Source organism: Ailuropoda melanoleuca, chromosome 1 (genome assembly GCF_002007445.2).
Source record: "Ailuropoda melanoleuca isolate Jingjing chromosome 1, ASM200744v2, whole genome shotgun sequence".
NCBI lineage: Eukaryota > Metazoa > Chordata > Mammalia > Carnivora > Ursidae > Ailuropoda > Ailuropoda melanoleuca.
Window position 1 is genome coordinate 68,546,752 of NC_048218.1, and position 26,725 is coordinate 68,573,476.

Genomic DNA, 26,725 nt, shown 5'->3' on the forward strand with positions numbered 1-26,725 from the left:
TTTTCTGGAACTTGCATGGTAAACTCCTAAATGTATGTAGAAAGATCAGAGGGGAGGGGAGCCTGGTGGCACAGCGGTTAAGCGTCTGCCTTCGGCTCAGGGCGTGATCCCGGCGTTATGGGATCGAGCCCCACATCAGGCTCCTCCGCTGTGAGCCTGCTTCTTCCTCTCCCATTCCCCCTGCTTGTGTTCCCTCTCTCACTGGCTGTCTCTATCTCTGTCGAATAAATAAATAAAATCTTAAAAAAAAAAAAAGATCAGAGGGGAAAACAAGGATCTCTGGCTGCCACAAAACCCACTTCTGCATAGCAACGAACAGCTTAGCAAGGGTGGCTGACTAGTTCGTTTCTTTGAGGCTGATCTTGGGTCTCTAAATAAAAGGATGGCTGGCAGAGAGGGGCAGGGTGTCTTCATACCTTCTTTTAGGCAGATGGTTGAACTTAGTTTTATGAAGCAGAGCATGGCTGGGTTGTGAATCCCTCTCAGTTAAGATTGACCTTATAGTTAGTGGAAATCCTTCAAAGATCTGATATAAGTTGTTTTCTTGGAAATTTGGGATAGACTACGTGGGTTGATTCTGATTTGATACCATTTTTTTAATGAGAATAAGCTGGCTCCAGTTTTTGTTTAACTTAGATAACCACCCAAGGAATCAAGTAATCCGTTTGCTGGTAACCATTTTTTAGTCAAAGGTTTTATTTTAGATTGATAGATTATCACTTTGATGGTAGGAAATGGTATCTTGTTTCAATTTGCATCTCTCTGAAGTTGAACACATTTCATAAATTTATTGCCCCCCCTTTATTTTTCATTTTGAATTAATTGCCATTTAAGGTTTGTGACCAAAGCTGCCTTTTTTTTTTTTTTTTCTTTTTAAATCTTTGCTGTTCCTTACTTCCCCATTCCCTACCTTACAGTCATTTTGAAGCATTTCTGACTCTTGCCTCTTCTTTCGTGCTTGGTCATTGTTTCACTTTTTCAGTGTGGTGATTGGGTGAAGGCCAAGGGGAAAAAGAAAAAAAAGAAGGATCACATTTAGATTACTATGTTTCTTTTCACACACTGCTTCCTCTGTGTATAGAGACCTTCCTCTCTTTCCTTGCCTGCAAATTCCTTCTCATCCTTCAAAAGCCAAGTCTGATTTCTTGGCCTAATTACTCATATAAATGGGAGCTGTGGGTCCTCTTTTCCATAGTATGCCATACACCCCTATTAGCTCTTACCTTATTTCAGAGTAGTCGTCTGTTTTTATTTTCCCACTGACGCCAACTCAGAGGGGACACTGAATCATAGTTGTCTTTGATCTCTAGCATCTGACACAGTATAGGCACAAAATAAATATTTGACTTAGGAGAGACTAAGGTTTTCTCCTTCAACTGTGTCATTGCCCTGGTAAAAAACAGGTCTTTTGGGAAGTGGAGTTACAAATACTTTTTTGTTTAGATTTTATTCTGGTCTGGGTTGTTTGTTTTTTTAATGATCGGGCACTACTTCTGAGAATAAGAAATACTTAAAACAACCTCTAAAACTTCCAGGTGCTCCCTGTTGCCCAGCACCTGTGACTTTTTGGCCCTACCCCACAATCTGATTTTCCACTACTTGCTGCCATTTGCCCTCTTGTTTCCTTGCTGTCTCATGAACTAGATCATACTTACTTGTTCCTATTTGTTCCTATTGTCTGGAATCCCATCTTCTGGATGGGAATGTGATCTGTTGTAAATGAGGATTGAGTAGTGAGAATTTAGACTATTTATTGTCCTTCTGGTCTTATACTGAATATATGATGGTTAATGTGAGGTTTCTGGATCAGTTTTATCAATTGTGAGGATCAAAATAAATAGAGCATTTAATTATCTTTGTTCTAGAATAGTGATCTGAAAGCACACAGAATAGTGACTCTTTCTTCAAATTTTGCTGTGTCCCCTCCAGCCTAAAAAAAAAAAAAAGTTCACTTGCCTCTGATGCTATCACAGATAAACCTTTCATTGGTCGGTTTATTCATCAACAATTACTCATGTAGACACATGAAGTGGATACAATGCTAGGTGTTAGTGGTCAACAAAATACTCACTGGATCCATGCCTGTGGAGTTTATAGCATAGGGGAAGATAGACATTAAAAAAGCAAATCCAGTGTGATGAATGTTAAGACAAAGGAAATAGGAAATAAAGTGATATGCATGGGATGGGAGTGAGGAGGTGTCAGAGAAGGTTTTCTGAGAAAGTCACCTTTAGGGCAATACTTGAAGTGGGTGTTTGACAGGTGGAGCTGGTGGAGAGTAGGGTGAAAGTAGGGTGACCAACTCAATGCCAGTTTGCTGAGGCCTTTTCTGGGTTTAGTATTGACCGTCAGGTGTCCCAGGGAAATAGAATGAATGATTGGTCAGTGAACAGATCTTCCTATAGGAGGTCACATGTGAACACCTGAAGTGGCCATTAGAAAAACTGAAAGAATGGATAAAACTATAGAAGAACCCCTTAAAACTACGAAGGAGTGAGTATGGAAAGTGAGGGGCCTGATCATGCGTGTGCTGTTGAGCTTTTTTTTTTTTTTTTTTTTTAAAGATTTTATTTATTTATTTGACAGAGAGATTAGCCAGTGAGAGAGGGAACACAGCAGGGGAGTGGGAGAGGAAGAAGCAGGCTCATAGCAGAGGAGCCCGATGTGGGACTCGATCCTGAAACGCCGGGATCACGCCCTGAGCCGAAGGCAGACGCTTAACGACTGCGACTGCGCTACCCAGGCGCCCCTGAGCTTTATCTTCAGTCTCCCACTTGAAGGCTTTAAGTAGGACCCTGAAGTGACAGAGTTTACTGTGCTTTAAAGCTGCTCCCTGCAGTGTGAACAATAGATTGGGAGGGGCTGAGAGTGCATTTGGGGATCATAAATAACAGTGAGTAAGTTGTAGGCTGCAGTGGCTTAGAAGTTTTGAGAGGCACGGATGGTTTTGAGACAGCATATTTAGGTACAGCGTGAAAGCCTGAAACAAATGATTTTCAAAAATCGTTTTATTCCAAGACGATTAATTTCTTAAAAATGGAAAAACTGAACATTTTTTACTTTGATATTTTCCTGTCACCTGATAGAAATTTTCTGAGCAGAACCCATAATCCAGACAGCAGTTTTGGTTTTTTCGTTAAATGATGACCCTGGGTCTTTTTTTCACATACGAAGAACAGCAGTGTAGGAGGCATGGCTTTGAAATGGTGGAGATGATTCTTTTTCTGAACGCAGCAAGAGGTGTGACTTCAGGTAGTTTAGTCACCTTGAGAGTAGTGCCCCTGCGAGGCTATCGAGGCTTTCGGCTTTCGATCAATCGATGGAGATTTCCAGGGATGCTTGCATTCTGCGTTTGTTTAGAAGTCTCCGTTGTAACTTTGGGAGGCCACAGCAGTTTCTTTGGAGCTGCTTCTTCCCCAGACTTTAACCCTCCATGTCTGCCTCAGTTTCCATCATTCCCTTTCTTCGTCTATCTCTGCCCCACTGTAGTTTTTTTTCCCTTACGTTAAAAAAAAAAGAGAGAGATATAATTCATATATGATAAAATCCATCCTTTAAAAGGTATACAACTGAGTGGGTTTTGTTTTGTTGTGTTTTTCTGTTTTCCAAGATTGCATAATCACCACCACTCTCTGATTCTGGGATGTTTGTATTATCTCAAAGAGAAATCTTGCACCTGGTAGTAGTCACTCATTTTATCCCAACTTCTCCCTTGTCCCAGGCAACCACTAATATATTTTCTGTCTTTATCAATTTGTCTCTTCTGGACAGAGAAGCAGATTCACATAAAATGTGGTCTTATGTGACTGGTTTCTCCCATTTCGCCAGTGTTTTCAAGGTTGATCTATATTGTAGCATGTATGAATATTTAATTTCTTTTTATGGCTAAATAATACTCCATTGTATGGGTATACCACATTTTTTTTAAATCCATTTATCAGTTAATGGAAGTAGGGTTGCTTTCATTTTTTTTTTTTTTAAGATTTTATTTATTTATTTACTTGACAGAGACAGGCAGTGAGAGGGGGAACACAAGCAGGGGGAGGTGGGAGAGGAAGAAGCAGGCTCCTAGCAGAGGAGCCTGATGTGGGGCTCGATCCCAGAACGCCGGGATCATGCCCTGAGCCGAAGGCAGACACTTAACGACTGCGCCACCCAGGCGCCCCTGCTTTCACTTTTTGACTGTTAGGTGAATAATGCTTCTGTGAACATTTGTCTATAGGTTTTTGTGTGGACATATTTTTATTTCTTTGGAGTATATACATAGGAATGGAATTGCTGAGTCATAGGGTAATTCCATCTTTAACCTTTGAGGAGCTACCAGGCTGTTCTCCAAAGCGCCTGTACCATTTTGCAGTCCTGCCAGTAGTGTGTGAGGGTTCCAATTTCTCCCTGTCCTCACTAACACCTGTTACTTTCTGTCTTTTTTAATGTAGCCATCCTACTGGGTGTGAAATGGTATCTCATTGGGGGTTTACTTTGCATTTCCCTAATGGCTAATGATGTCGAGTATCTTTTAATGGGCCTATTGGCCATTTGTGTTATCTTTTGAGAAATATGTATTCAGGTCCTTTGGGAATGAATTTTATGTTCAGAATTGAGTGCTTTAGAGCAGTGCCTCTCAGAATCTTTTGGTAATGAACTAATAACTTTTGTAAAATACTGTAAAATGGAAATGAAAGAAAAACCATACATACAAAATAAAAGCCCCTTTTGTTGTTCTTGTCGTCATTGTCATTGTCGTTGTTAGGGTCAGCAGCAAATTACTGTGTCAGATTGCTCCGAAAGTTTCTTAACACTTCTTCTCAATTTCTGTATTTCATTGAGAACTGGTAAAAGAAATAGCTGGTTCTTGTAGCACTCTTTGAGTGGTACGGCTTTCAATTACTAAAAGACATTTGAAAAGTAGCGCAACTTTTTCTGTGTTTAACTCAAGACAATAGCTTGTTTCTTTTATCTTCTGTACTTCCAGCTCCAACTCCCCAATTTTAACTTACCATTGAGGTGATCCCACAGAGGGCTGGTTTTGAGGCTTGATGAAAACAAGCATTTCATATGGATTTTACATAAGCAAGTTGCGTTTTATTGGGACAAGCTAGAGGGTCCAGTTTCAGCAGAAGATAAGGCAAATGAGATTTGTAGCCCGTGAGGGCAGCCTTCTAACCATTTCCCAGTTTTCCTCATAGGAGATACCCTCAGTGTTGATGACCCTGTGCTTGTGGTAGGGGGGTTTCTGCTAGGTTTTCAGAAGCACAGAATGCAGGTTTATCAGAAAGCCTCGTATACTTCCAATCATGTCACTCTGAAATTCCAACATAATTATCTTACTTGTTTGTAAATCAGTAACTTAACACTTGGCTGTAACATCCTTGTTCTGAGCATGATTTCTTACCTCATTGTATATAGTTATACAGAAATAAGCGTTATTCATCCTCAACCTCTTTCTGACCCTGTAGCCATGAAGAGTCTATGAGCATGAGCAGTTCATTATCTCCTGTCTTAAAAGCTCTTGGAGCTCTAAGCATGCAGGCTGTTCCTGTCTCTGAAACCTTGTAGACTAGGGACACCAAGGAACGCATACTTACACTATCTTGATTATTTATGTTTTGGGTGGTGAGATTCTGAAATAATTGTAAGTCATTAGAAAGTATTTTGTTTGTTTATAGTGGCCTTAAACTAATGAGGGTGTATAGAGTATTTTTTTTCCTAAAGATTTTATTTATTGACAGAGACAGCAAGAGAGGGAACACAAGCAAGGGGAGTGTGAGAGGGAGAATCAGGCTTCTCACTGAGCAGGGAGCCCGATGCAGGGCTCGATCTCAGGACTCTGGGATCATGACCTGAGCCAAAGGCAGATGCTTAACGACTGAGCCACCCAGGTGCCCCTAGAATGTTTTTGAATCGTTTGAAGTGAGTTTAAACTGTCATTAGTCCCTCTGTGTTAAAAGCTTTATTTTGGACAATGTCAGATTGATACAGCAAATTAAGAAAAGTGTTCCTTGCCAGCCCGGAGTTTAAAATCTTGTAGAAAAAGAGAAGAAAGATGCCAGTGACTGAAGTACAAAGAAGTGTGTAAGTGTAAACCTTACGGATTGCACTGTATCATTCCACACAGTAATTTGAACATGGAAAGAATTATTAACTATAACAAGAGAGTGGAATAATGAGGGATGAGTTAGTAAAAAGTAAATAGAATTCTAAAGAATATAGGAATAGCAGGTAAGGAGCAGCTGCTACCCCTAGTGCTCTTGTATCTCAGCACCTAGGAAGGAGCCCTCCTTCCCCCAGAGCTGAGATCCAGGCTTTGTTGGAGAGAGCATGGCTGTGGATCCCTGAATGGTAGAGGTGCTGTGTGGGGAGAACTTGTTGGACATATGCTCTCTAGGGTAGGTGCCAGAGAAAGCTGTTGACAAGGAGGTGTTAACTCCACTACAAAAGCTCCCAAAAAGAGAGCGGTGGGAAGCTGTTGGCTGCTGAGTAAGCTACTGGTCACCTAGTGGTATAGAAGCCTGGTACTGGAGGAATTTGGGGAGCAAACACACCAGAACCAGGAAGCAAAACTTTTATCTACTTGTCTCTCCTGCGCCCTCTACTGATAAAGCTTAATATCGTGCCAGCTGGCCAAGGGAAACACTTAAAGGTCCCAGATCTATTTTCAGAGTAGACAAAAAGGATGAACTTGGGATTGAGAGACACTAAATCAGTAACTAGCATTGGAATGGTATTAGTGCTGTCAGAGTCATAGGAGTAGATTTGCTATGAGATTATGACAGTTGAAGAAGTAGTATATGAAGGAGCTCTTGTAAGATCAGTAGGGTGTTTTTTTTTTTAATTCAACCATGGTTGACATACAATGTTATATTGCTTTCAGGTGTACAGAGTAGTGATTTGGCACTTCTATACATTATGAAATGCTCACCACACTAAATGTGGTTACCATCTGTCACCAGACAATGCTATTGCAATATTGTTGACTATATTCCCTGTGCTATACTTTTCATCCCTGTGACTTATTTTATAACTGGAAGTTTGTACCTCTTAATCCCCTTCACCTTTTTGCTCAAGGTTTTTTGTTGTTGTTGTTTTAATTGAAGATGATAGCTGTTTTTTTTCTCATTACAAGAATAGTACATGTTCATTTTATAAAAATTAGAGTATGGACAGTTGTTTTTGTCCTTGTGTATATTGTAGAAAGGTAGGGAAAACGATCAGGTTTATTACCCATAAAGAGAATCATTATTAATCATTTGATAAAATATGGCTAGGTAGGGGAGATAGTAGGGAGGGAAAGCTTTCTGTGATGGTGCTTGCTGCTTCTTTTGTATATTTGTTTACAGAAAAAATTGGCTTTCAAATATAATGCTAGGGATGCCTGGGTGGCTCAGTCGGTTCAGTGCTTGCCTTTGGCTCAAGTCATGGTCCAAGGGATCGATTTTCGCATCGGGCTCCTTGCTCTGCAGGGAGACTGCTTCTTCCTCTGCCTGCTGCTCTCACTGCTTGTGCTCATGTGTGCGCTCTCTCTCTCTCTGACAAATAAATAAAATCTTAAAAATATATATATATAATAATGCTAAGTGATATATACTAGTATTTTGAGGAACTTTCTGTTTTTGGTGTTTATGTAAAATATATGAGTTCTTTTTAAATGTTTTATTATTATATATATATATATTTTTTTTAAGATTTTATTTATTTGATAGAGACAGCCAGTGAGAGAGGGAACACAAGCAGGGGGAGTGGGAGAGGAAGAAGCAGGCTCACAGCAGAGGAGCCTGATGTGGGGCTCGATCCCATAACGCCGGGATCACGCCCTGAGACGAAGGCAGACGCTTAACCGCTGTGCCAACCAGGTGCCCCAATATTTTATTTGTTTTATTATTATTTTTAAATTTTCAGTATGATTAACATACAGTGTTATATTAGTTTCAGGTATACAGTATAGTGGTTCAACAGTTCTGTGCATTACTCAGTGCTTATCGTAGTAAGTGTACTCTTAATCCCCTTCACTTATTTCACCCATCCCCCCACCCATGTCCCCTCTGGTAACCATCAATTTTTTCTCTGTATTTAAGAGTCTGTATTTTTGTTCATCTATTTTTTGTTATTGTTCATTTGTCTTGTTTCTTAAATTCCATGTATGAGTGTAGTCATATGGTATTTGTCTTTCTCTGACTTTGACTTATTTCACGTAACTTTATACCCTCTAGATTGATCCATGTTGTTACAAATGGCAAGAATTCATTCTTTTTTATGACTGGGTAATATTCCATTGTATTTATATACCACATCTGCATCCATTTATCTATTGATAGACATTTGGATTGTTTCTATAATTTGGCTGTTGTAAATAATGCTGCAGTAAACGTAGGGGTGCATATATCTTTTTGAGTTAGTGCTTTTTAATTTTTTTGGGTAAATATCCAGTAGTAGAATTGCTGGATCTTATGGTAATTCTGTTTTTAGTTTTTCAAGGAATTTCTGTACTGTTTTCCACAGTGGCTATACCAGTTTACATTCCCACCAATAGTACATAAGGGTTTCTTTTTCTCCACATCCTTTCCAATAATTGTTGTTTCTTGTGTTTTTTATTTTCTCCTTCTGACAGTGTGTGAGATGATGAGATATCATGGTTTTGATTTGCATTTCACTGGTGATTAGTGATGTTGAGCATCTTTTCATGTGTCTGTTGGCCATCTGTAAGTATTCTTTGGAGAAATCTCTGTTCATATTGTCTGATTTTTTTCTTTTTAAAGATTTTATTTCTTTGTCAGAGAGAGCACGCATGCGAGCACAAGCAGGGGGAGTGTCTTCTCATTTTTTAATTGGATTATTTGTTTTTGGGTGTTGAACTCTGTAAGTTCTTTATATATTTTGGATACTAACCCTTTATCAATTATATCATTTACAAATATCTTCTTCCATTCAGTAGGTTGTCTTTGTTGTCTTTTAGTTTTGTTGTTTGTTTCCTTTTGCTGTGCAGAAACTTCTTATTTTGATGTATCTATGTAACGTAATGAAGTTTGTCAAATAGACAAGCACTAAACATCATTTTGGTGCTCTTTAAGTGACTGTTAGGAAGGTAGTCACATTGTAATCACAGTGTAATCACGTTGACGGAATGTTGCATCTTAGAAGTCATCATGGTTTAGTCCTCTTCGCCCAAATATTGTCGTATGAACGTGCCTTTTAGGAACAGGGTTCTAGCAGACTTAATCTGGGAAAACAAATTGAAAACTATATCTTGCCCTTGTTGAGGTGTAGGAATTAATCCCCCCCACCCAGATATCAAAGACTGAAGGATTCTCATGAAAGAGAAAGACTTTATAATACCATATTACTGATTATTGGCATTTATACTTTAAAAGTTGGATAGTAATTCTAGAAAATGAAAACAAAGTTCTTAGGTGTTAACCCATGACTAGGCTCATATAAATGGTCAGGCTACATAGTGTTAGGCCCATTTTCAGAGAAATATCCTATACTACTAAATCTAGACTAGTTCTTATTGACTTATCAACCTTTTAATCAGGTTGGTGCAGAAGTGAATTGTTTGCTTTCCATTTTTGACAAATTTAAGAAAAATATTAAAACTTATTAATAAAAGTATAGTTTTAAACCTTTTAGATATGATCTTTGACTTAGAAATATCCAACTTAAAAATAACCACTCTGGGGCGCCTGGGTGGCACAGCAGTTGGGCGTCTGCCTTCGGCTCAGGGCGTGATCCCGGCGTTACGGGATCGAGCCCCACATCAGGCTCCTCTGCTGTGAGCCTGCTTCTTCCTCTCCCACTTCCCCCTGCTTGTGTTCCCTCTCTCGCTAGCTGTCTCTATCTCTGTCAAATAAATAAATAAAATCTTTTAAAAAAAATAAATAAATAAAAATAACCACTCTTCCTCTCATTATGTATGAGTAGTTATATAGAAAGGTTTAGAGTAGTGCTGGATTTGGGGTGTCTGGGTGGCTCAGTCGATAAAGCGTCTGACGTCAGCTCAGGTCATGATCTCGGAATACTGGGATGGAGCCTCATGTTGGGCTTCCTGCTCAGTGGGGAGTCTGCTTGTCCCTCTGCCCCTCCCCGTCCCCCGCTCATGCTTGTGTAAGCTCATTCTCTCTCTCAAGTACATAAATACAGCTTAAAAAAAAGAATAGTGCTGTTCAACCTGAACTCGTTGCCATGATGGAAATGTTCCATATCTGTGCTGTCCAATATGGCAGCCACTAGCCACGTGTGACTGCTGAGCACTTGAAATATGGCTAGTGTGCCTAAGTATCTGAATTTTATTGCATTTTAATTAAATTTAAATAGCCACATATGGCCAGTATGTCTACCCATATTGGATAGCACAGTTTACAGAATGTAAGGAAACCAGTTTGAAAGAAAACAAGTAATTTGAAGATGACTTTAGGAGCAACTTCCCATTGAGGGTCAGCCTCTCTACATGATAGTTTCTATTGTCCCCAAATATCTTAATTTGATATATTTTGAGAAATTTTTTGTATCACTAATGTAATTACAAAAATTTGACTGAGATTCATTTCTTTTTTTAAGGTATCTTTTAAAAATGCATATCCTGGGGCACCTGGCTGGGTCAGTTGGTGGAGCATGTGACTCTTTATCTGGGGGTTGTGAGTTCAAGCCTCATATTGAGCATAGAGAGTACTAAAAATTTTTAAAATAAAGATGCATATCCCTCAGTGATGTCTGTTTTATAACCTTATCACATGCCTAATCTTGGTTCATTTTAGTATGCATCTGTTGAATGCATACAGTGTGCCAAACTCTATACTGTGTGCTAGGAGTACAAAGATTAATAAGGCATAATTGTCATTAGCCATTTAGTCTAGCTGGGGTTAAGCAAGAGGGAAGTGGTGTTAAAGGAAAACTTTTTAGTGTTCAGTTTTTTGATGTTTTTGATTTTACGTAGGCTCCACGTCCAATATGGGTCTTGACTCAGGACCCCAGGATTAAGAGTTGTGTGCTCTACTGACTGAGCAAGCCAGGTGCCCCTTAAGTGATTGGTTTTTTTAAACCTCTGCATGCCATTTGATATGCTTAGGAATATATATACATATATATGTGTGTATATATATATTTTTAAGATTTTATTTATTAGAGAGAGCATGAGCAAGGGAGAGGGGCAGAGAGAGAGGAGAAGCAGACCCCCCACTGAGCAGGGAGCCTGCCGTGGAGCTCCATCCAGGGATCCTAGGATCATGACCTGAGCCAAAGGCAGATGCTTAACTGACTGAGCCACCCAGGCACTCCGAAATATATATTTTTTAACTTACCTCACTTTTCAAAAAACATTTTTCTTAAAGCAAGGAAAGATTTTTTGCCTTTCTGTCTTTGCTGGATTATTTTATTTCGTACCCTCCCATAAGAGGAATGCAGCCTCAGAATTCTCATCACAGCGTACAGGAAGACGTGGCCGCCACGCAGAATCATGCAGAGTAGCTCTGTGAATTGAAGCCTGCTGGCTCTTTGGCATCTATAGTAGTACCTGGAATATTCTTTTCCCTATTTTTTATCTGTGCAAACTATCCTTTACGTTATTTTTCAAGTTAAAGTCATGCTTTTTCTCAAATCGTTTTGAAGTGATAGAAGTGATCTCTTACCCTTTCATACTCATGCATTCATTGAACAGATATTTATGGATTGCCTTGTATATGGCAGGTTCTATTGAACCATGAGGTAGGAAGTGAGCTGTGTCACTTGCGGACTGAGACAGTTAAAGCCCACATACCCCCTCAGTCTCTCTCTCCCATTTTGGTGGCGACCTGTTAAGATAATGGAACTCTAGGATCGCAGCAGCCTAGATCCATAAATCGTCTTAAGGAGAAGAACTAAGTTCCTCAGGTAGTGTCCACTAGAAATAAACCTTCATTGTGTTAAAACATTCAGATTTTGGGATAGGTTTGTTACCAGTGCATAGCCTGGTCTGATAAAGGGTCGTTTTGGACTTTTACTGGTATGACAGTGCTACTGTAAATATTCTTATAATTTGCACGTCTGTGAGAGTTTCTTGGATTTATATCCAGCAATAAAATTGCTGAGTTGCAGAATGTAAAGACAGACGGTCTACTTTACAAGCTAATACCAAGTTGTTTTCTGAAGTAGTTTTGCTACTTTGCACTCTGTTAGCAGTTAGGAAAATTCTCTTTGCTCTACATCCTTGATAATATTTAATTTTGGTCAGCCTTCTTAATTTTTGCCAATCTAGAAGGTGTAAAAATGGTATCTGCTAATGGCTTTAACTTATATTTCCACAATTTTTTATGAGGTTGGGCATGTTCTCATGTATTTATTCACTTTGTTGTCTTCTATGAAATGCCATTCCCATCACTTGCTCATTATTAATTGGATTGTATGTCTTTTACTTATTTCTTTATAGAAATTCTTTATATGTTCTGAATACAATTTTTTGTCAGCTACTTTTGTTGCAGATTATCTCCTGATTTGCAGCATATCTTTTTATTTTATGGTATAGAATGTAGTTGTGTTTATCAGTCTTTTCCTTTAGAGCCATAAAGATACTCTCTCTACATAAAGATACCCTTCTATATAATCTTCTAAAAGTTAGAATTTTGCCTTTCACATTAAATGTTTAATTCATCTAAAGATTTTTTTGGTCTAAGGTAAGGATCTTTACCTGCATTCTCTGGAAGGCAGAGCTTGAGGTGGAAGGCTTATGTATCTTTTCATTATTAGGAAGTACATTCTCAGGGAGCAGAAGTATGGGGAAGGGGGAGTGGAGTACTCCTGTAGTGGTAGTCTATATGGAAGTGGAACTGATGGCTCAGTCCCCTTGTATTGCCTCCCAGGAAGTTACAGGAAGTCACTCTTAGGATCATCCAACAGGGGATAAGAAAAAGGATCTATTTAATGATATGGGATCTGTTCTCATCACATTGGTCACAGGTTCACCCCACAGTTAACTCCCCTGCACTATCAGGTTGCACTTGTTGGGGTAGGGTGTGCAGCTCAGGAATGAAGTGAGGCATTGTCATATTGTGCCTGCATTTAAAAGTGGGCCACATCCAATATAGAGCTGGTAGGTGGAGTAGCAGCTTGAATAAGAGATAGGTGAGGCTGAAAGGATCGGAAAAGTTGAATCTAGTAGAGGATCCAACCTCTTAGATAAAAAACGTTCCTATCAGGGTCTTTCTACATTATTCTATTTCAGGAATATCTTTGCTCTTCCTGGGCCTTTGCTCTTCCATACAGATTTTAGAATTAGCTGTCCAAGTTTTCATAAAGCCCGTTTGGGATTTTGATTAAGATTACTTTGACTAGATTAATTTGGAAAAAATTTGGCATTTATATACTTTTGAGTCGCTTAAAATGTTTTTCTTTTTTGTTTACATTTTTAAAGATTTTATGTATTTGGGGCACCTGGGTGGCACAGCGGTTAAGCGTCTGCCTTCGGCTCAGGGCGTGATCCCAGCGTTATGGGATCGAGCCCCACATCAGGCTCCTCTGCTATGAGCCTGCTTCTTCCTCTCCCACTCCCCCTGCTTGTGTTCCCTCTCTCGCTGGCTGTCTCTATCTCTGTCAAATAAATAAATAAAATCTTTAAAAAAAAAAAAAAGATTTTATGTATTTGACACAGAAGTGAGGAGAGAGCAAGCACAAGCAGGGGGAGTGACAGGCAGAGGGAGAAGCAGGCTCCCTGTTGAGCAAGAAGCCGAATGTAGGGCTCAAACCCAGGACTCTGGGATCGTGACCCAAGCTAAAGCCAGCCGCTTAGCCAGCTAAGCCACCCAGGGGCCCAATTTTGAGTCTTAAATTCCTGAACACTAGTATCTCTCCATTTATTAAGTTCTCCTTAATATCTTTGAATCTGTTCTCCTCCTGTATAAAGATTCTAGTTCCATGGTTCCCAAACTGTGCCAGTGTACCCTGGGATACCCCCCTGAGCTCAGAGGCACTGTGGGATATTACATTTTAGAGGGAGTCAGTGATCGGCATCTATTGAACACCATGTGGACTTGCAGCTCTAGGGAGTTCCACAGTTTCAACATTAAGTTGTGGCACATTTCATAATGTCCATCTTTATGGAGCAGCTGCTGTGGTTAAAAGTACAGAAATCAGTGTGGAACAGAAAATGAGGGTGGGCAGTGCCTGAGGTCTTGTATTATATAGTGCCCATCAGGTGCATGTTTCCAGTTTATAAGTGATTGAGAAGGAAATAAAAAAAAATCTTCAGTTTGTGCGTATTGCTTTTTTTTTTTTTTAATAACTACTAAGTTTTTAGGACATAAATACTAATAAAGTTGTTTGGACCTAACTACCAAATAAGTGAAACTGTTAGGAATTTCTTTTAGCATTGTGAATAGTTACTTAGAATAGCAAGGGCAGGGGCGCCTGGGTGGCACAGCGGTTAGGCATCTGCCTTCGGCTCAGGGCGTGATCCCGGCGTTACGGGATCGAGCCCCACATCAGGCTCCTCCGCTATGAGCCTGCTTCTTCCTCTCCCACTCCCCCTGCTTGTGTTCCCTCTCTCACTGGCTGTCTCTATCTCTGTCGAATAAATAAATAAAATCTTTAAAAAAAAAGAATAGCAAGGGCACCATGAATTGAGAAGGTTTGGGAACTTCTGTTGTAGGAACTTCATATTTTTCTTAAAAATGGTATCTTTTGGGGCGCCTGGGTGGCACAGCGGTTAAGCGTCTGCCTTCAGCTCAGGGCGTGATCCCGGCATTCTGAGATCGAGCCCCACATCAGGCTCCTCCACTATGAGCCTGCTTCTTCCTCTCCCACTCCCCCTGCTTGTGTTCCCTCTCTCGCCGGCTGTCTCTATCTCTGTAAAATAAATAAATAAAATCTTTAAAAAAAAAAAAAATGGTATCTTTTCCCCTTCCAATTTCATTTTGTTTAGTATACAGAAATGCAGTTGAGTTTTGTATATTCTGCTTTATCTTGCAAAATTTGCTTAATTTGTGTTTATCTTAATAATTTGTTGTTTTTGAGCTACCACCTCACACCTGTCAGAATGGCTATAATTAACACAAGAAACAACAGGTGTTGGTGAGGTTTCAGAGAAAGGGGGGAACCCTCTTGCACTATTGGTGGGCATGCAAACTGGTGCAACCCCTCTAGAAAACAGTATGGAAGTTCCTCAAAAAGTTAAAAATAGGACTACCCTATAATCTAACAATTGCACTACTAGGTATTTACCCAAAAGATACAGAAATACAGATTTGAAGGGTACATGCACCCTGATGTTCATAGTGACATCATCAACAATAGCCAAACAATGGAAAGAGCCCAAAAGTCCACTGACTGATGAATGGATAAAGAAGATGTGGTGTGTATACACACACACACGCACGCATACACGCATGCATGCACGCAGACAATGGAATATTACTTAGCCATCAAAAATGAAATCTTGCCATTTGTAATGATGTGGATGGAGCTAGAGTATATTATGCTAAGCAAAATAAGTCAGAAAAAGATAAATACCATATGATTTCACTCATGTGGAATTTAAGAAACAAAACAGATGAACATGGGGGGAAGAGAGAGAGAGGGAATCAAACTGTAAGAGACTTAATGATTGAGAACAAACGGAGGGTTGATGGAGGGAGGTGGGTGGGGGATGGGCTAGATGGGTGATGAGTATTAAGGAGGGAACTCGGTGCCCAAGCGTATTTTTAGTGGCCAGTGGATTGAGATTGGGTCTCCTGATATCTTATTTATTTCAAGTAATATTACTCATTCTTCTTTTGCTTGTGATTATATGTAACTTCCAAAGTTCCAAAATCAAATATACAAAGCAAGATACATTCAGAGAAGTCTAACTTTTAATTCAGTCTCCTCCATTTTGTTCCATTCCCCAAAGTAACCATTGAAAAAATTATGGTTTCTCCTTCTATTAAAAAAATAATAAGCTTGTGCGTGTATGTGTGCATGTCTGTGTTGAAATGCCTTTCCTTTCCACTTAGATAAATGGTAGCAAACCATATATATTTTTTTCTCCCATCTTGCATTTTCATTAGTAGTATACCCTGAGATCACTCCATGGGATAGATTGATTTCCACATTCATTTTTACAGCTTCATAGTACTTGAGTGGGGGGTACATCATAGCTAATTCAACCAGTCTCCTGCTTATTGCCATTTGAGATGCTTCCATCTTTTGCTGTTACAGGTATTACAGGCTTGGCCTTAATGCAGTCTCCTGCAGATGCACTGCTATTGGTAACTCCACCAGCATGAGCATGTTGCTTTAAGTGATACGATATTCCAAATAGTAAATAACTAGAACTTCTCAGTAAAAGTGCACTGAGTAAGACAAATTCCAAGCTTCTCTTGGTTTCATAGTGGTTTCATAGCTGGAAAATTCAGTGTGTGTTAAAACTGTGTAAAAAATATTTTATATGCAAAATAGAACTGTGCTCTAGGTTCAGATAATTATATAAAATATACATATACATGTATATATATATAACTTTTTTTAACTATAAATCAGGGCATGGTAGGACATTCGAGAGTTCTGAAGATGTGGGGTGCCTGGGTGGCTCAGTTGGTTAAGCAACTAATTCTTGATTTCAGCTGGGGTCTTGATCTCAGGGTTGTGTGTTCAGGCACCGCGGTGGGCTCCGCACTGGGTTGGAGCCTACTTAAAAAATAAAATATAAAAATAATTATAGAAAAGAGTTGTGATGGTGTGCCTGGTGGCTCGGTCAGATTAAGCATCTGCCTTCGGCTCAGGTCATGATCCCACGGTCCTGGGATCCAGCCCCACGTGGCACTCCTGCTCAGCAGGGAGCCTGCTTCTCTCTGTCCCCTTGCCCCTCCCCCGGTTTGTGCTCTTTATCTCGCTCTCTAATAAATAAAATCTTAATTTATTTTTTTTAAGATTTTATTTATTTATTTGACAGAGAGAGCACAAGCAGGAGGAGCAGTAGAGGGAGAGGAAGAAGCAGACTCCCCACTGAGCAGGGAGCCTGATGTGGGACTTCTATCCCAGGACTTCAGGATCATGACGTGAGCTGGAGGCAACGCTTAACCGACTGAGCCACCCAGGCACCCCTAAATAAAATCTTTAAAAAGAGTTGTGAGGACTTGCTGGCACTTTGGAGAATGCTGGTATCTGTGAAATGTGTTCACTAAATACCAGTAGAACCCCGTTTCTTTTTCTTTTTTTTTTTTAACTAATTTATTTATTTTAGAGAGAGCATGCACAAGCATGGGGAGGGGCAGAGGTAGAGGGGGAGAGAGAATCCCAAGCAGATTCCCCCCTGAGCGCTGAGCGTGAAGCCCAAAGAGGGGCTTAGTTCCACTACTATGAAATCATGACCTGAGCCGAAATCAAGAGCAGAGCCACCCAGAGCACCTACAATGCCTTTTCATTCGTATTTATTTTTTATTTGTGTTTTCTTTGTTTCTTTGTACTTTCTCTGTTTCTTGATTAAATTTGTCAGAGGTATTGTACTAGTTTTATCCAAGATCTAACTTTTAGCTTTATTGATCTCCACTGTATGTATAATAGTCTTCTTTTTAGCAATTTCAGCTTTTATCTGAATTATTTTCTTCCTACTTCTTTGGGTTTACTTTGTTGTTTATTTTTGCTTTGCTTCTTAGGCTAGATGCTTAACTCATTAATTTTTAGTTCTTTTTTAAAGTAAAACTTCAGAACTGTAAGTGTCCTTAAGTGCTTTAATCACATCCTGCAAGTTTGTGTATGTGTAGTAAAATACATATAACATAAAATTTGCCACTTTCAAAACTTTTTTTATCTTTCCAAATAGGAACTCTCTACCCATTAAATAATAAATCCCCACTTCACTCTACCATCAGGCCCTGTGATTTCTAATCTTCGGTCTCTTTGAATAATTTGACCACTCTAGATACCTCATGGAATTGAAATTGAAATTATACAGTTATTTATCCTTTTGTATTTGGCTCATTCTACTTAATGTTTTCAAAGTTCATCATTATTAGAGGACATATCAAATTTCACTTCTTTTTAAAGATAACCATGCTCTACAGTAGGTTTATACCACATTTTGTTTATCTAACCCTGTAAGCTTTGACACACAGCTTTTTCATTCTCATTCAGTTCTAATAAGTATTTTATGATCCTCCTTTATGATCTCTTTTCTTAACCATAAGTTTTTTAGAGGTGTTTTAAAATTTCCAAACTTAAGGACTATTTTTCTAGTTAAATCTTTTTGTTAGTGATTTCCAACTTGACTGACTTCGGTTAAGTGTATAGGGTAATTCTAATCTTTTGAAAATTTTTTTTGTTTCAAAATATTTTTATTTTGTCCTCATTCTTGAAAGAGAGTTTTGTTGAATCTGCAGTATGTTGGCACCTTCTCTCAGAACATTGAGAATATTCCAGTGTCTTCTGGCTGTTACTGTTGGTATCAAGTAAGCTTGAAGTCCAATTGCCCTTTTCCTCCTTTGGCTGATTTTAAGAATTCTTTGCTTTTTGACCTTAATTTCACTATGATGTGTCTTTACTTCAATTACTTTTTTAATCCTGCTTTTGATTTATTAGGTTTCTTCATGTAATGGATTTGTGTCCGTCAATTCTAGAAATTTCTCAGCTACTAATTTATCTGGCAGACCAGTCCCTCATTCATTCTGTCCTCTCCTTCTGAAACTCCAAATAGTTATATCTTAAGTCATCCAACCTACTCCTCTTACTTTTCTTTCGTATTTTCTTTGTCTCTGTGCTGCTTTCTAAAGTGACTTTCTAAAGATACATACATCTCCCAGTTCACTAATTCTTTCTTTCTGCATCTATACTCCTTTTTACTTCAAATGCCAAGTTCCCATTTTCAGGTATTATGTTTTTTCTTACTGAAAGTATCGTATGGTGGTTTTTTCATATTTGCTTTTTTTTCAAGCTTCTTGACATGTTCTGTGTCAGATCGTTCCACATCTATTTCACCAGTCTGTTTTGGATAGTTCTCAGTCACCGTGCCTTGTTTCATTTTCTGAATTTTCACTATGAGGTGTTCCTTTTCCTCAGAATTTTATATTGGGTATTATTTGAGACCTGTGTTAAAGTTCTTTTCATTTGATTTTGCCATTCACCAGCATGACCATATTTAATTATATACTTATTTGGGAATTTGGGGGGCCTCAGAGGTGGGATGAATTCAGACCAAAACACGTGCATTTTCTTGTTAGGATTTCTCAGAGATCCTCACCCTCATCCCCCACCCCACAGTATCACTGGACTCAAAATATTTAAGATTTTCTTGTTCCCTTAGGCCCAGAGGGATTTGTTCCTGGTTTAGTCTTATATCTTATACGGACTATACTTTTTAGGTCTTAGTCTTATGTGGAAGGGACTTCTGTTAGATTTTTCAATTTAGGCAGACTCAGTTTTATCAAACCTGCCCCCTGTGACAGACATCAAAGTGGAAGTTGAAGGTCTTCAGTAGTTAATCAGAAATCCCTCAAGAATAACTGGATTAGTATATTGCTTACTCTCTTGTTGATTTCACTCTGCCTTGGGCTCAGTGGAAACACCCTTTTCATCTTAATTAGCCTATCCTTGCATCTTTATGGATTTGATGGTTATCCGCTCCTTTATTTATTTGAGTTTGAAGCAAAGTTTCTTTCCACTTTCCTTCTTTATTCTTCTCCGGTGCCCCAGTTGTGTTTTCTACATCTCTTTCCCTCTTTCCCTTTTCCTTTCTGGCTTTGCTACTAAATAGGCCTAATGTTATGGCCATTGCCACCAAATAAAAACATTCTTTACCTTCTAATTTGTGGACTTGCCTTCCATAGTGTGTGTTGTGCCTTTGAGGTGATTTGGGATATTTTTAATTGATACTTTCACTCTCATTTGAGGCTTTTTTGGAGTGGGAGGGGAAGAGAGGCCAGTGGTTTGGGAGCTCGTGTAGCTTATTGAGAGATTGCTAGAAGTCTTATCAAATACTTTTGTATTATTAACATTCATAAGGTACTGAAAAACTAAGGCTCATTTGTTATTTATATAAAATGTAAGTGAAAATATAAAGCAAGCTGTGCTTTTTAAAATTGTCATGTTTTTCAGTAATATATGATTTATACTTGAAGTATCATAGTTGATGCAAGTTAGAATATAAAAAAATTAGTAATTTTTATTAGTTTGGCTGGTTCCAGACACCACTCCTTTTTTCATTTCTGTTGTATATTTAGCTTCCCCTAGTCTCCTTCAGTAGACAATTGAGGAATTGTTTGTCTTTGAGTCGTGTCACAATTAAACAATGGGCCTGTTAGAAGAGTACAGTGTGTTTTGGGCTTGCTTTTTGTTTCGCCTACTTGTTTTTCACTGAAAAGTAGCAAAAAGTGTTTGAACAGATTTGGAGAGAGGCAGTACTTACCATTTTTTTAATAAAACATTTTTGGGTAATGATGGAGCAAAACAGTAAAGCAGAACTTTATCATGAATTGTTTTTATATTCTTTATTGCTTCTGAGTAAAATATAAGATGTAAAGAACCTTATCACATCATCATCTAGTACTTTCTAGGCATTTGACACCATCAGTAGAACAATACGCAAAAAAATAGCACTGTCTTATGGAAAAGGATCAAAGACTAAGGCTATGAGTCAGCTGTTAGAGGAAAAGTATAAATCTTTCCAAAGATATTTTTGTTGATATTGGGTAGTTTTTATGTTATCTGGTGAAATGCTGTTTGATAGAGAACTAATAAATTTAGGAAGAATAATATTTCATCTGGCAACAGAGTATAGTACCATAAATCAGTAAATACTATTGTCTTATTACATGCAAGGATCTGTATTAAACATTAAAGGTGATAGTACATGTATAGTAATAGTAGTAGATAGTACGATATACAATGGTAATGGTGGTGGTGGTATAATTCCTGCCTTTCAATTGCTTGAAGTCTTGAGTAGGAAAGGCACCTAAAATAATAAATGATGCACAGTTATAATTCATTGCCAGAGTGGTTATACACACACGTACACACGCACACACGTGTATGTGTGTACGTGTGTGTGTGTGTATAGTTTGTTTTTAAGATTTGAATTTTATCTCTATACCCAATGTGGGGCTTGAGCTTAGAACCCTGAGATCAAGAGCCACATGCTCTACTGTCTGAACCAGCACCCCCCCCCAACAGAGTCGTCCAGTCTCTTAACATGATTAAGAAAAAAACAGCATGAGATTAAGAGTTGTTACTAGACCTTGAATTCTGGTCTTAGTTTTGTTAGTGATTAGATTTGTGTGACTTAGGCAAACTACTTATTCTTTGGGGTGTCAGGTCCTTATATAAAATAGGAAAGATGGACCAGATAAATTCATTTTTTTTAACTTTTTTTTTTTTTAAGATCTTATTTATTTATTTGACAGAGGGAGAGAGAGACAACCAGCGAGAGGGGGAACACAAGCAGGGGAGTGGGAGAGGAAGAAGCAGGCTCCCAGTGGAGGAGCCCAGTGTGGGCTGGGATCACGCCCTGAGCCAAAGGCTGATGCTTAACGACTGAGCCACCCAGGTGCCCCATGGACCAGACAAATTCTAATCCAGCTTTCCTACTGTCTGAATTTATCTTCCCATGTAACTTGTATTCTGAGGACGTGAGGTGTGTGTGTGGTTTTTGTGTTGTTTTGTTTCTTTGTGAGGTGTCATTCTTGTTCAGAGGAAGCAAAGAATCATTTTGAAGAGAGATAGAAATGACCTTATATAGGAAATAATTATTGCTGAGCATTGAAAGATTTGGTTAGATAGAGAAAAGGATGAAGAAAATATAAAAATGGAGAAATATATACATAACACAAAGATGATTTAGGCCAGAAAATTCTTTGGTGTCTTTGGGCAGCCTAGGCATATGTTTATGTGCTGCATTTATATGATATCAGATTGATTCAGTAGTAAATGTCCCAAATATCAGTTTAGTCCTCAGTCTGTTGGTTATGGGTAGCTCTAAGCAAAAACCTGAATGCTAGAAACTCATCAGGAAGCTAGTTAGAGCTTTTATCCTCTTTCTCTGAACAGCAGCTTGAAGACGTAGATTACTTAGAGAAATCCTGAAATGAAGTGACGAAGTCATCCTCAGCTAAACTGGTGTCAGAGTATCAAGGATCATGTGTATAATTACTAAGATCTAATCATTTATGAGGCCTGTTACTTAGAATTGTTGGTATCGTATTTGTCATCTTGAGTAATTTCATTAAGGACATCTGTGACCCATATGTTTAATGTTAAATTTGGGCTTTATTTAGACATGTGTTGCCTACAGGGTACACCATGTTAATTGGGGTTTGCTTGAGACAGTTAATTAAGCTTTATCTATAATGTACAGTCACCAAGAAGAATATTCTGAAAGACAAATAATATATTCCCCTTTAGTTCTGTTGGACTGAATTTGTACAGCAAATTAAAAAGCTGCTGTGCAGTATATTAAAATAGAGCAGTAAAGGAATTTTTTTGGATAACCAAAGTATAAGGAAAGGCATATTCAGAAAGTTGCCATGTAGTGTTCTTTGCTTAGAATTTTGTGGGGTTTTCCCATACAAACGGCAATTAGTTCCTCTAGCTAACACAGGAAAGCCTATTGATCTTTCTGATTTTTGTTACAAAAAAATAGCAAATACCATTGCATATATATAGATTTTCAACCATGTTTAACCATGTTAAAGGTTTCATTAAGTTTATATACCCTAGCTTGGAAATCTAGCCATGTATTACTGTTTCCTATGTTTAAAATGTGGGCAGTATAGGATGAATAAATAGTCTTCTGCCACCCAAATAGCACATTAAAATTGGGGGTAAGAGGGTGAAATATAGAGCTGGGATATATTTTAAAGCAGCAGTTCTCAAAGTGTGGTCTATGGTACTGTTGGGGTCTATGAGGTCAAAACCTATTTTTGTATTACTAAAATATTCTTTGCTTTTCATACTGTTGAAATTTTCATTGCTGGTACAAAAGTAGTAGTAGGTAAAACTGCCTGTGCTTTAACAGATACCAAGGTAGTGGCCCTGCACTTTTAGGGTTTTGTTTTGTTTTGTTTTGTTTTGTTTTGTTTTGTTTTGTTTTGTTTTATGGGGGGTGGCGCAGAGGCCGAGGAAGAGAGAGACTTTTAAGCATGCTCCATGCCTTGTGCAGAGATCCTTGTGGGGCTCAGTCTCACAACCCTGAGATCATGACCTGAGCTGAAATCAGGAGTCAGACGCTATAAACAACTGGGCCACCCAGGTTCCCCCACTTGTAGGTTTTTGTTTTTTAAAAGATTTTATTTATTTACTTAACATGAGCTGGGGGAGAGGCTGAGGGAGAGGGAGAAGCAGACTCCCTGCTGAGCAGGGAGCCCGATGTGGGGCTCAGTCCCAGGACCCTGACATCGTGACCCAGCTGAAGGCAGCCACTTAACCGACTGAGCCATCCAGGTGCCCCCTGCCCCACTTGTAGGTTTTTGTTTTGTTTTTTAAAAAAGGCTTGTTTTGCTTAAGAATGTACTTCATGAGGATGCTTTTATTTGCATTTTTTTTTTAAGATTTTATTTATTTATTTGACAGCGATGGCGAGAGAGGGAACACAGGCCAGGAGAGTATGAGAGGGAGAAGCAGGCTTCCTGCCGAGCAGGGAGCCCGATGCGGGGCTTGATTCCAGGACCCTGGGATCATGCCCCAAGTCGAAGGCAGACGCTTAATGGCTGAGCCACCCAGGCGCCCCTTTTATTTGGATTTTTAATCTACCCAGGTGCCCCTTTTATTTGGATTTTTAATCAACGCACACTGCCTTGTTAAAAACCTAAAATAACTAGGCCTGAAAAGACATTTCCCTCCATTGTTCTCCTCCTTTTTTTGAAAGATAAAACCTGTTAAACAATTTAGCATAAAAAAAATCTCCCGAGTTAAAAAAAAAAAAAAAGAAAGCCACAAATACCAGGTATCGAAGAAGTAGTAACACATGCGTTAAACTCCTACAAATAGTGCTTTTAGTCATTCAAGCATTTCTGAACTTTTCTTAGGCAGATATTTTAAACATTTGTTATAATTAAAGACACAAATGTTAGAATAGCATAAACAACTTTATAGTGTAACAAATACACTTTAAGCAGGCATTACTTACACCCCACTCCCTGCTAAAAATGTATAATTTTGGTTTTTGATAGCAAACTCTATATTGCAGCTGTTCTCCAAGTCAGGGTATCCAACATTCCATATGAAACGCATATAATGGGGTGTCTAGGTGGCATAATCGGTTAAGCATAGGACTCTTGCTTTCAGCTCAGGTCATCATCTCGGGGTTGTGAGATCAAGCTCCGCATTGGGTTCTGTGCTGGGCATGGCGCCTGCTTAAGATTCCTTCTCTCCCTCTCTGCCTTTCCACTCTCCCCACTGCCCCCCAGTGTGCTTGCACTCTCTCTCTAAAATAAATCTCAAAAAAAAAAAAAAAGAGAGAGGAAGGAAGAAAGAAATGCATATGATGACATGATGCCCTAAAGTGTTTACACTTTTAAAGATTTAACTCAGCAATGCTGGTAAGATTCTTATTATCTCAGTGAGGTCGGCATTAGAATTTCAGGCCTAGTTATTGGAGGTATTCAAACAGATCAGAAGTGTATCCCTGGTCTGATAGCCCGAACATTTGTAAGAAATGTATTCTAACCCTGATTTAGAAGAGGGGAGGGTCATGCTACCCATGCATCCCTGGAAACTTCTCTAATTTGGAGCTCTGTAATACATTCAGAATGGTGCCATGTTTAACAAATACTTACCCTTAAAAATACTAGAATACTTCTTGAAAACCTATTATATTTATTCTTTTAAACTTTCTGATCTGAAGAAAGAACTGAAGTTCAGGAAAGGGGAAAATGAACATAAAAAAAGTTTATTTCTAGCCCTGAAAGAACAAAATTATTGAACAAAGTCATCAAATACAGCAGTTAATGTCAATGTAACAATTAATTAATTGAACGAGATTAAATTAAAAATAAAAGTCAGTATAAAATTTGAAGACAAAACAGAAAAGACAACTACTTTCACTTAATTCCATTTCTATCTACCAAAATAAGGGGGAAAAAAGGCAACACATTCCTACCAAAGATGTCGAATTCCAAATATAATTCTTTGCTTTTCTTAATACAGGATGAAAATTTGTTTGACACAATCATACATTTCTTTTTCCCTTTCATTTAGCAACATTCTAGAATGGTGAGTGAAAAGGACTTCAGCTCTCTCAAGGCCAGGCCAGTGCTTGATTCTCCCTTGTAAATCCCACAATATCTACCACAGTGTCTTTGCCAAAGTGGTCAAAAAATGTGTTGAGTGATTAAACAAATGTGTGTTGTGTGTGCGCGCGCATGTGCATTTTTTCCCTTTCTTACACACACACACCCACACACACACACACACACACACACACACACACACACACATGCACACACTGTGGGGAAATGGATTTTAATTGTCTAGCTTATCTATTGTGGAAGCAATGGAAACAAGGAAGACAATCTTCATTTTATAGAACTATGAAATCCCACTATAAAAAACCCAAAAGGAGTATGAACCTGGATTTTAGCTCTAATTTTACCATGGTTTTTTGACATGTCACTGGATATGGATCTCATTATATTTTAAAGTTTTAGATTAAAACACTGATGCAAGTTCTTTAAGCACCCATTTTTTCTAACTGTACCTACAGCCCAGTTAGATCTAAAATTGTTCTGGCTAGAATACAGGATATATAAACAGACATGTATTCATGTGAACCCTATAAAGAAATACTCATAGGTAGTTTTAAATTGCTTATTAAAGGCACAGGTTCATTTAGGACTGGTGGTAACTAGATACACTTTAAGCAGCTTAATATTTATGTGTGGAAGGGAAGAGAATTTATACTATGCGCCAGGCACTCAACACGTGAAAACACAGTTGTGTTAGCTTCGGTTTCTTACGCTATCACGACTACTCTGCCTGTTTACTATTCTCAGGTAGGAGAAAATACTCCATATTTTCGTGGTTTCCCAGTTTGAACTGTCCCTAAAAGCAGCAAAAGGAACAAGAGGAGAAGGAAACCTGAAGACCACCAGAGAGTCTGAAATACAGTAAATAAGTACTAGAGTAATATTGTTCTAAGAACACAAGAGGACTAAGGTAACTTTTAGATTTCAATGGGAATTTTCATTCTGAAGTGATGACAAAAGGGTGAATACAAAAAGCAGTCATTAAAAAAACATGCATCTTGATTCAGATATAATTTTTCTTTAACAAGATCTGACAGACATTTTAATTTAAAATTAACTAATAAGTCACAATTCCATATTGCTTTTAGGATTACTTTGTTTAAAAATGACACACTTCAGAATTAACCAAAGTATATTTCTGGGGCGCCTGGGTGGCACAGCGGTTGCGCGTCTGCCTTCGGCTCAGGGTGTGATCCCAGCGTTAGGGATTGAGCCCCACGTCAGGCTCCTCTGCTATGAGCCTGCTTCTTCCTCTCCCTCTCCCCCTGCTTGTGTTCCCTCTCTCGCTGGCTGTCTCTGTCTCTGTCGAATAAATAATAAAATCTTTAAAAAAAAAAAAAGTATATTTCTATTACAAGTTAGTTTAACCAAGTAAGTAAAGAATAAACCACAGTGTAGCTCCCTTAACCTAGGAGTCAGGTTTTAATGACAAAGTCCGTTGCCAGCAATGGACGCGCAGGTAACCCTCAAAGAAGTTGTAAATACAAATCCCAAACTGCTTCTATAAACTGGAAAGACCTTTGTTGAGTCACAGGCATAAAAATGGGGCATTGGCTCTG

The 26,725-nt window shown here is 38.6% G+C and overlaps 1 protein-coding gene across 2 annotated transcripts in view; it reads left to right on the forward strand.

Annotated features, from left to right (window-relative positions):
- PAK2 (p21 (RAC1) activated kinase 2) overlaps positions 1 to 26,725 on the forward strand; it is an 89,482-nt gene that overhangs the window by 14,310 nt on the left and 48,447 nt on the right. The window contains exons 1-2 of one of the 2 annotated variants that reach the window (XM_034660154.1): positions 23,636 to 23,650; positions 26,022 to 26,028. The exons of the other annotated variant lie outside the window; for it this stretch is intronic. The gene's annotated coding sequence lies outside the window, so the exon portion shown is untranslated. Of the gene's footprint in view, positions 1 to 23,635; positions 23,651 to 26,021; positions 26,029 to 26,725 lie in introns of those variants that run through there. 2 annotated transcript variants of the gene reach the window in all.